Source organism: Micropterus dolomieu, linkage group LG22, assembly GCF_021292245.1.
Source record: "Micropterus dolomieu isolate WLL.071019.BEF.003 ecotype Adirondacks linkage group LG22, ASM2129224v1, whole genome shotgun sequence".
Classification (NCBI taxonomy): Eukaryota; Metazoa; Chordata; class Actinopteri; order Centrarchiformes; family Centrarchidae; genus Micropterus; species Micropterus dolomieu.
This window is the reverse complement of record NC_060171.1, coordinates 34,025,121-34,035,559: the sequence shown is the minus strand read 5'-3', so window position 1 is coordinate 34,035,559 and position 10,439 is coordinate 34,025,121.

Below are 10,439 nucleotides of genomic sequence, written 5' to 3'. Positions count from 1 at the left end.
CAATGCTGTCCTTTCATCACTTCCCAGGAAACTCAACAAACGTAACCTATTGACCTCAGGTGAAGATACCAACGATGGTCGTTCAGTCTTGGCCACAGGTAGTCTTAACGACTGTAACGACTGTCGTCACAGCAACAAGGAACACTAACGAACCAGCGGTATCGATGACCCGGGCCAACGACCCCACTGAGGTTAAATAGCTGAGTTTCCCTGCCAGTCAGTCAGAACTGAAGAAGTCCTTTGGATGAGGGACGAAACGTCTTCCAGTATCTTTAACCAAGTCCAGTTGCCCTTGATTTTAACCTTCGTTGGATAACTCCAAACAAAGATATGGTACAAGTAAGATCCATCACTCTGTAGTTCAAAAGCGGAGCGTTCAACACAGGGTGAAAAGAGGAGCTTGTCTTTGGATGGTGGGAGGAAGCCAGACCACACGGAGAGAACCCACACAGAGAGACCATGCTAACTCCACACTGGGGTTTGAACCAACAACCTTCTTGCTGTGAGGCAACAGTGCTAACCACTGCACCACCGTGTCACCCCCAACACAGACTGGCAAGCAATCCCACAGAGGTTAAATAGCTGAGTTTCCCTACTGGGCGTCACAAACACACGTACCTGGGGACGTCTACTATACACGCAAAATCGCCGTTTTGAATACAATAGACACAGCTTCTCCAATGCCTGTATATGTGACTCCTGAGCATGCGAACATCCTGGCTGAATACACAGCTATGACAGTGATGTGTGACAGTGAGACCACCAAAAAAATAGGATGTGAACTGTATTTTATTAACTTATTAAATCAACATGTCCATAACTTATTAATTATAAATAGGCTAAAACAAATGCTTTGATATAATTTGATTGGAAAGACTCTTGCAAAGGATTTTCCTTGAACATTATGAACATCAGTGGTACCGGAAGTAGTAAGCCTCTTTGTTCTTGATGTGTCTCACAATGCTGTGGAAGCGGGCTACCTTAAGTACTTCTGTGAATTACTACTGGAGAACCTGGATAAGTTGCCTGGGGATACACGCACCAGGGTGGGTTTCCTCACGTTCGACAGCACCATCCACTTCTCCAACCTGTCCCAGCTGCAGATGCTTGTAGTGTCTGACATAGACGACATCTTCATACTGTCTTTAACAGCACATTATAGCTGTTTGGCTTTCGAACGGCTATAGTAAAACTGAGTGATGAAGAGCTCACTCCTAATGAGCTCCACAGAGCACCTGTTCTTGCTGTCACATTGTTGGTCATTCTGGAAAATATCCTTTCCACATAACCAGTGGATGCTGCCATGCTTATAATGTGGCATGATACTTATCAAGTAGGACGTTTGATTTCTCTCACTCTCGTCGTCATCGGTACTTTTGCATCTGCTTTCGTTTTAGAGGGGACGTGGGGTGTTTCTCGAGCTGCCGCCGCCGTTATTTCAACTCGACTACTTGCCAAGAAACCTGCTTTTAAGTGACTCTGATTGGCTCTGAACCTGACGGTATTCATCAAACCAAGAATGGCAGCGAGTGTTACATAATCAGGGGTAGAAAAGGACAAGTCTTCACAGAATGCGGGTGGGATGATTTGCAAGGGATGCTGCATTAAAAACAACTCCGAAATACGAGACAAACCGCATCCTGTTTTGAATCAATACGGGACGTGGTTTGTCCCGCTGTTTAGTTCTCAAATACAGAACAATTCCGTATTTCAAGGGACGGGTGGCAACCCTAGCTGTCAGCTTGCACTGGTCTGTTTCAGTGGGTTTACCATAATGGCTTGAATATGCGTGCACTCCAAATGTAGATGCAGCTTAGTCGCATTCTCACAAATGAGTGACAGCAACACTCAAAGCTGTCCAGACCTTTTTTTGCCTTTTGTAAGAAGTCAGCCACAGATGGAGTGGATGTGCTAGGAGACAATTCAGCAGAACAGTGTCTGCAAACAGCATTTTTTGCATCTTTCTCGGACACTTTAAAATGCTTCCACACTGCCGACATGTCAACCTAATTGTTCGGTAAAATTTATTCGGTCTTTTGACTTCTTAGGTCGAACACCGAAAGTGCTTTTTTTGCCATTTTCGGCCGCTTAATTTCGGTGGCCGAACATTCAGTGTATCCCTGTTTTACCAATACTCACCCTTACGCAAAGAAAATATATTTAATTAAATATGAACTGTCAATATATTATACTAAGTGTTATGGTTAAATGTATGAAACAATATATATATTAATATATTGAAAATATACAATAAGATATATTGTATTAATATATTACTATATATTGAAAAACACATAAGGAATTGCCACTTTTGATATATTGAAAAATATATGCAAATATATTTTCTCATATATGTCAATGTATGTTATTTTATATGTAATAATACACTGTATAATATGTGACAAAATATAGTAAATATTGAGGTTGTGTATATATATATGACATATATGTTATATATATATATAACATATATTTACTATATATTCACATTTATATGGGAACATATATGTACACAATTATGAAATATATATATATATATGAAAATATATTTTATACACATATATGTACATATATAAATATATATATCTATATATACACACACACACACATATATATATATGGATTTATATTGTATGTAAAAATAAAAGCTTTAATATGTAAAAACAGGTACAGTGAGTGATGAGTAATCAATCGAAAAATCTTTATTTCTGTTCTGAAAAAATTTAAAATTGATATCCTGAATATGACTGTAACTATCACTGCCTCCTCTTGAACTGTATAGATGCAAGTGTTAATGTGTATTTAATTATTTATTTAATGCCAACTAGGTCTGCTACGTGCTGCTTGTTATAGTTTTCTACTTAAAAGTATTTGCTTAATCCATATTTGTGTCGTAAAAGTCCTTTCTTTGTTATAATTCTGATATCCTGCCCACCTCACTCAAATTAATTAATTATTTACTAAAAACAAAAACCCGCCTGCCACCAGCTCTGAAAAAACAGAATACTTACTTACTTTCTACTCATAATGTACCACTTGCAAAAATACTTACATCTGAAGGTTTGCAAGGTGTCACAGTTTCACCCTCACTTTCAACCTCACAGCCACTGAGATCTTGGGTGGGAGTTTTCATTGAGAACCTTTCTCACATCCACTAACAAAGCAGGAATCTCTGGAAAATAATTTAAATAAAAAGTGTATTCAGGGATTCAAGTTATTTATTGTCACTCACAATGCAGGGTTGTAGATTTTAGATATAGTTCCCTTTATGCTACTTTTAAAAACAAAATAAAAATTGATTGATAAAAAAAGAGACTCATTTGCATGATGAATAGTTGAAAAAACATGTCAAAATGATACTGGTGGCATCAACGGTGGCTATTGAGTCACAGGAAGATGTGCCTCAATGATTATAACTTTGTCTATTATTTCTTATCCTCACAAGCTAGATGAATCTCGCAGGTTTTCACATTGTGATATTCAGTACCCCACTAATGATTTGTTGGTTTGTGCAAATGCAAGCCCACCTACTTTCTAGCATCTGAATTGGAATCATCACCAGACCAAATCTTGTGGTGTGAAATTCAAGTGTTTTCTGGTAGCAAAGCTATTTCCTCCTACCAGTTGAATCTATTTAATCTAAAATTAACTATACATCTATAAATTCCATCTAAAACTAAGAGGTAATAATAGCTATATAATCTAAAAGAGATACTTGCCTTTAACTACCATGTTGCACAGTCTGGAATTTTACTTCTGCAAAGCTTTGACCTGGTTCTGGAGAGCTCTGATTTGGGCAGCATTTTCATTGCTTCATTCTTCTGGACTGTGGATTGGAGTACATTGGCTGTCTTCTGAAAGAATTTCTTCCTCAGCCTGTCTCCGAGCTGCAAGTTTGGGCTTTTTCTATAAAGGAAAGATATTCACGTTTGACTTTTCATTAAGAATGAGATTGTACACAGATGTTCTAATTTGACATCAGTTCCAGTTTTTAGGTAATTTTCAATATCTAATATAAATAGTAATGTATAAACTGGCTCTGCAAACAGAAAATGCTGTACTAAGAAATGCACACAAATTAATTGTCTAAATAAGAGAATGTGAAGAAGGCAGTCGCCTGTATAGATGATTGTGGTGTCTTTTGTCACAATCAACTGAAAATCCAGTTTCCCCACCTAGTACACTGTAGCTATACAGCTTCTACCTCTCTTGGTATTTCACTGTTTTTGTCTCCAGTGGTAGTTGAATCCTCGTCCTCCTCAGAGAACAGACGTTTGGGTTTCCTGGATCTCTTGTGGTCTTTAAAAGTTCTCGCTCAGCAGCTTTCAGGATAGACTCTTTTTCTACACGAACGTAGGAAGAAAGAATTTTTAATACCAACAAGATGGCAAATATCAATACAATTTAAAGCTATAAAACACGTGTGTCCCATCTTTAAAAAGTAACCATAGCCCTGTAAATCCGGGTAATGTGACATTAACTTAGCTAACAGCTAACTTAGTGGCTCATTACTGCAAAAATAAATCGCTGAGTGATAAACTGATGTGAGTGCATAGCTTATTTAGGGTATGTAGAAGAAGATTATTTTTTTTCATGCTAGCCAAAGAGTTCTCCAATTTAAGTTGTGGTCCTTGTTAAAATACAATTAAGGGCTGATATTAACTTACCTGCTAACTGTAGCACTGCATGCTCAACTTGCCGTTGACAGGCTTCTTGGTGTTAGCCATTCGACATTCCACAAGATATATTCAGGAAGTCTCTTAAGGGTCAAAGTCAATTATCCAGTTTGTTGGCACAATGCTAATCACATCTTTGTCTTGTCACTTAGTCCAGGAGACAAGGGCATACCGATTTTTAGACATGTGTTTATCAAATATAAACTTGAAGGTTAGCTAACAGTTAACTTAATTGTTGAAGGTTAGCTGCAATTGTAGCGTTCTTTTTCCCCAACGAGTGCAACGCTTATTCCCACATGTTCCAACCCTACCGTGATGTGGCTGGCTAGCACTATTGTGCTGTTATTGGCTAGCAGTCATTTGTTCAAAACTGTCTGGTTTTACGAACCAATCACAGCCCGCATGTCCGTGAGGTTGCTGGCTGTTGCACGCTTGTAACCACGCGCAATGTCCCAGGGGACAAATGGACTGATTGGAAAGAAAATATATTCTCCCTGGTTCTGAAAAAATGGACAGTCCAAGAACAAAACAATGGAAAAAAAGGTCTGTGTTTTACTTTATCCTAGTTGACTACAATTTACAGGTCAGTTAGGATTCTGTATGAGCGTTAAGTAACTTTGGCTCTGTTTTAGGAGTGTGTGCAAAAGCCATAGACTGTATATAAAAAAGCTGATGATACACGGAGCTACTTTTAGAGCAATGGTGCAGGGCATTGGGTTGCTTCCGTTACCTGCTTCTCCCACCACTCCCCACCCACCCATTGCTATCCGTTCAAAACATAGTCAGACTTGCCACCAGCAAGATTGCCCAGCAACATTGCGCAAAAAGTTGCCTTGTGTACCTTAACTTAGCTAATTAGCTGATGCAACAGATTCTGTTGCTGATTCTATTTATTTTATATAATCTGTCATATTTTGCTTGATTACTTTTAATTAATTCCATTATTTTCAGTTCCTCGAATCAAATGTTATTAACCACATGAACCCTGGCACCTATTTATATATAAAGCCTTAAATAACATACCCAAAATAAATCAGTAATAACTCCTCAACCATTAGGCCTAGATGCATAATTGTGGTCTCCTTTGAAAGGTCAGAAGCTAAGGAACATAATCCATTGTGTCTGTAAAGTCTGTGAGGGTTAAGGGCTTAGGGCTTTGGGGGACATTGGGATTGGGCCTTAGAGCTAAGGCAACACCACCAAGATGGCGGCCCGCCAGACAGTCTCTGTTGGCGCTGTTTTTGGAAGGAAAACAGCTAGAACAGCGAAAATCGATTACGTTCCCTGTATCGGGTCAGTCCGTTTCAGTTTTAGTCATTTAGTGTAAGCTTGATCATGACTGTGACTTTGTAAACTTCTTACTTCCATTAAGTAACATTACTTTCCAGACAAAGCTGCTCATTTCTCATAAAGCCGCCACATAATAGTGTTATTATGAATAAACAAGCATATAGAGGCAACAACATCCATGGTGTTTGAAACATAAAAATTTATTATAACTTAATCAAGCTGTTTTGCCTTATCATTTGCATCCTTACTAACCACAGGAAGGCACTGTCAGAGGACAACAACAGATTCATCAGTCAATCCAGGATCTTGTGAGTATATACATGAGTTATAATACGTAAATCAAAATTTAACGTTGCAATTTAACTTCTGTCAGGAGCTTCTGTAAGTTTGAGCTGTGTGGTTTGATCAGCTATAGCAAGAATCTGACCTGTATTTGACAGAGACACTTGATAAACACTTGATTTCTGTTGGTATCCATATTCTGTTGTACCAAAGTGGATGCTTATGCAGGGAAAAGATTGTTGTTATATACTGTATATTTTCTATATGTTTCTTTCACTGAAGCTGCTTTAAAACTGTAAGTTAATCAAGACTTTTATTCTTACACAACAGAACTTGAATCATAATTCCTCTGACTGTGACAATGGCTCAAGTCAATTTTTAAGTTTTATGTTCCTGTAAAAAGGTTTTGTCTTAAACATATCTTAATAACTATCCAAGTCACAGCTTGCTAACTGTGGTCATATGCAGGGTGTGTTGTGAACAATGTAATGTATGTTTATTATGGATGTTTTTTTTGTGATTTGTTTTTCAGATAGATGATGACAATTCTGAATGTTGGGCTCCTCTCACTGGACATCAAAGTTTGTCAGGAGCAGAAATCTCCGTAAGTTGAGCTGTGTGGTGTGTAGATGGAAAATGTATTCTTAAGTGGCAATGGTGCAATGGATAAGACACATGCCTTTGGTGTGAAAGACCCAGGTTCAATCCCCCTCTATAACATCCACTGATTGGCCCTGAGAAAGGCATTTAACCCCTAGCTGCTCCAGAGGCGTATGACCTTTGACATGTACAGCAACTGTTAGGATAAAAGTGTCAACTAAATGTATAAAAAGCAGTTTGATCAGCTATAGCAAGAATCTGGCTTGGATTTGCACTGACAGAGACCAAGAAAACACTTGATTTATGTTGGTATCCACCATCCAAAGCAAAAAATAAAACAAAAACAACCAAATGCTTGTGCAGGGCATGGTATATTATGATATATTTTGTTGTGGGGGTCGTCTTTGGCCCTGCTGGTGAAGCTATTTAAAACCTGCAAGTTAATCAAGACTTTTTATTCTTACACAGCAAAACCTGACCCGTAATTCTTTTGACAATGGTTCTGAAGATGCACATGGTGGCGACATTACCGTAAGGACAATGTACTTTTAACTTGGCACTAATACCAGATCAGATTTTGATGTTACCCTAACTTTAATCAAACAGTTTTAAAGTGTAAGATTCAAGGACAAGATGCCGTTATTTAATGGGTGCAGCATTATATCAAATAGAAAACATCTACATGCCTTGTGCATTATTTTATACACAGTTCCCTGTAATTCACAAGCATTCATATTTTTGGAAACCTTGGAATATTCACAGAAATTTAAAATAAAGTTGTATGGGTTTACACAAAGCTTAGCTGCGCAGCAATTATGAACCCACCAATTGGACAAGCAAGTTTATATGTGAACATGGCCAAAAGTGATCTTCAATCTACCTTGTTATTTTGTTGCCGATGCAGGTTAACGCATGTATTATTTTTATTTGTTTTTTATTTGATAGACGATAACTGATCTCTCTGAAGCTTGGACCTCTCTCAGTGGACAGCAGTGTCTTTCAGGAGAAGAAGTCTCTGTAGGTACCAGTTATAATGCTTATACATTATGAATGCATGCTTCAGTAAAAACTAAACATAGACCTGTTCTTGTGTGAATGTATGTGATAAAGTGAAGCTTCTTAATTTGAAAATTAGTAAAGACTTGATATTTGTTCTCACAAAACAGAACTTGATTGGTCATGATGATTCTGACTATGACTTCTCTGGAGACTCTCATGATGCTCAGCTCACAACTGTAAGTATAAAGAAAAGCTTTTGCTTTGCTATATGTTAGTCAGAATTTTATTTCAGCAGAATGAGTTTTTCAGTTTTGTCACAAAATAGAATTTGGATCAGGTAAGATTGATCATGTGGGCAAGTTCAGCAAAAAAAGAGCCCTGGCTAGATGGCAAGGCTCGCACTGTCAGACGTGAATGCCGCAGGGCTGAGCGCAAATGGAAGGACAAACTACATGTCTCTCTCCAAATATTAAGGGACTGCTGGCTGTTGTGGTGGCAGCCCGGCTGACGGTGAGTGTCCTGGTTTTTTCTCCTTTTATCAGTTATTCTGCTTTTTTCCTTGGTTTTCCCTGCCTGCCTCCCTGTGTTTTCTCCCCTGTGTGCTCTCTCTCTCTCTCTCTTTCTCTGCTCCTGAGCCCAGCCAACTACCTGCACCTGCATCTCATCAGCCACCTCGTCAGCCTCCCACACCTGCCAGTAATCACCTCATGCCTGCCTGTATTTCAACCCCGGTTCTCCACACCATCCTCGCTTGATCGTCGTTGTTCCATTCTTGGTACACTCACCCTCGTCCTCCGTTCAGTCGGCTGGGCTAATCCACCGGCCCTCTCCTCCTCAGACTTCCCCCACGGCGTCCTCCCACCGCTCCTCGCTTCCTCGGTCCCAGTGTTCCCCGGCTCCCTGGCCCCCAGTCTTCCTAGTTCCCCGTGCCTGTGTTTCCCCGACATCCACCTCTCCCTCCACTCCAGTCCCTCTACCCCTTTATCCCTCAATAAACCTCCTTCCCTCAGAGTGCTGCTTTTGGGTCCTCTCTGTCCACTCACCACACAACCCCATAACAGAACGATCAAGCCACCCATGGACCCAGCAGACTCAAAAGCGGAGAGGGACATGTTCCTGGAAGTCTTGGCCGAGCTGTGGTCTACGTGGCAGTTGGCATCAGACCACGAATCCCGCCAAGCTGCCCTCATACAGGCTCACTGGGAGATGGCCATAAGGCCATGGCTGCGGCGTCGGCTGCCTAAGTGGGCCAGACATTTCGTAAACTCCAGCCCTCTGCCGTTCCAGCCTATCCCTCCTGATCCCCAACCGGCTAGCCCCCAGTTTGGTCCAGATCCCCAGCTTGCTAGCACAGCTAGCCACCAGCCTGTCCCTAGCGTTCCCCGGCCTGCCTGTTGTTCCCCGGGTCCGCCCGACACCACGCTTGACCCCTGTCATCAGTTCGAGGGAACCCGCCTGGCCGTCTTCTCTGGGTTCCGTGGTGGCCATCGGAGGAGACGTGGCCATCACGGCTCCCCCCAACATGCACCACTCTCCCTAGATCCCCAGCCCGCTTGCGCCGCAGGCCCCCAGCCTCTCCCTGATCCCCAGCTGGTTAGCCCCAGTCTGACCCTGATCCCCGACCTGCTAGCGCCGCTAGCCCCCAGCCTGTCCCTCGGCCTGCTAGCGCCACTAGCCCCCAGCCTGTCCCTCGGCCTGCTAGCGCCACTAGCCCCCTGCCTGTCCCTTGGCCTGCTAGCCCCCAGTTTGGTCCAGATCCCCAGCTCACTAGCGCCGCTAGCCTCCAGTCTGCCCCTGATCCCCAGCTAGTTAGGCCCCAGTCCGACCCTGATCCCTAACCTGCTAGCACCGCTAGCCTCCAGCCTATCCCTCCTAATCCCAAACTAGCTAGCTCTCAGTTTTGTCCAGGTCCCCAGCCCGCTAGCGCCTCTAGCCCCCAGCCTGTTCCTCGGCCTGCTAGCGCCGCTGGTCCCCGGCCCGCTAGCGTCTCTAGCCCCCAGCCTGTTCCTCAGCCTGCTAGCGCCGCTGGTCCCCGGCCCGCTAGCGTCTCTAGCCCCCAGCCTGTTCCTCGGCCTGCTAGCGCCGCTAGACCCCAGCCCGGCCCTGATCCCCAGCCAGTTAGCCCCCAGTCTGGCCCTGATCCCCCCAACCTGCTAGCGCCGCCAGCCTCCAGCCTGTCCCCCCCGATCCCTTGCCCCTTAGGGCCGCTAGCCCCCATGCCTTGTTGGCGGACTGACCGGCCCCAGCCCTGCCGGTGATCCGGCCGACCCCTGCTCCTTGTGTTCAGTTGGCGGACCGACCGGCCCCAGCCCCGCCGGTGATCCGGCCGACCCCTGCTCCTCGTGTTCAGTTGGCGGATGGACCGGCCCCAGCCCCGCCGGTGGTCCGGCCGACCCCTGCTCCTGGTGTTCAGTTGGCGGATGGACCGGCCTCAGCCCCGCCGGTGGTCCGGCCGACCCCTGCTCCTCGTGTTCAGTTGGCGGATGGACCGGCTTCAGCCCCGCCGGTGGTCCGGCCGACCCCTGCTCCTCGTGTTCAGTTGGCGGATGGACCGGCTTCAGCCCCGCCGGTGGTCCGGCCGACCCCTGCTCC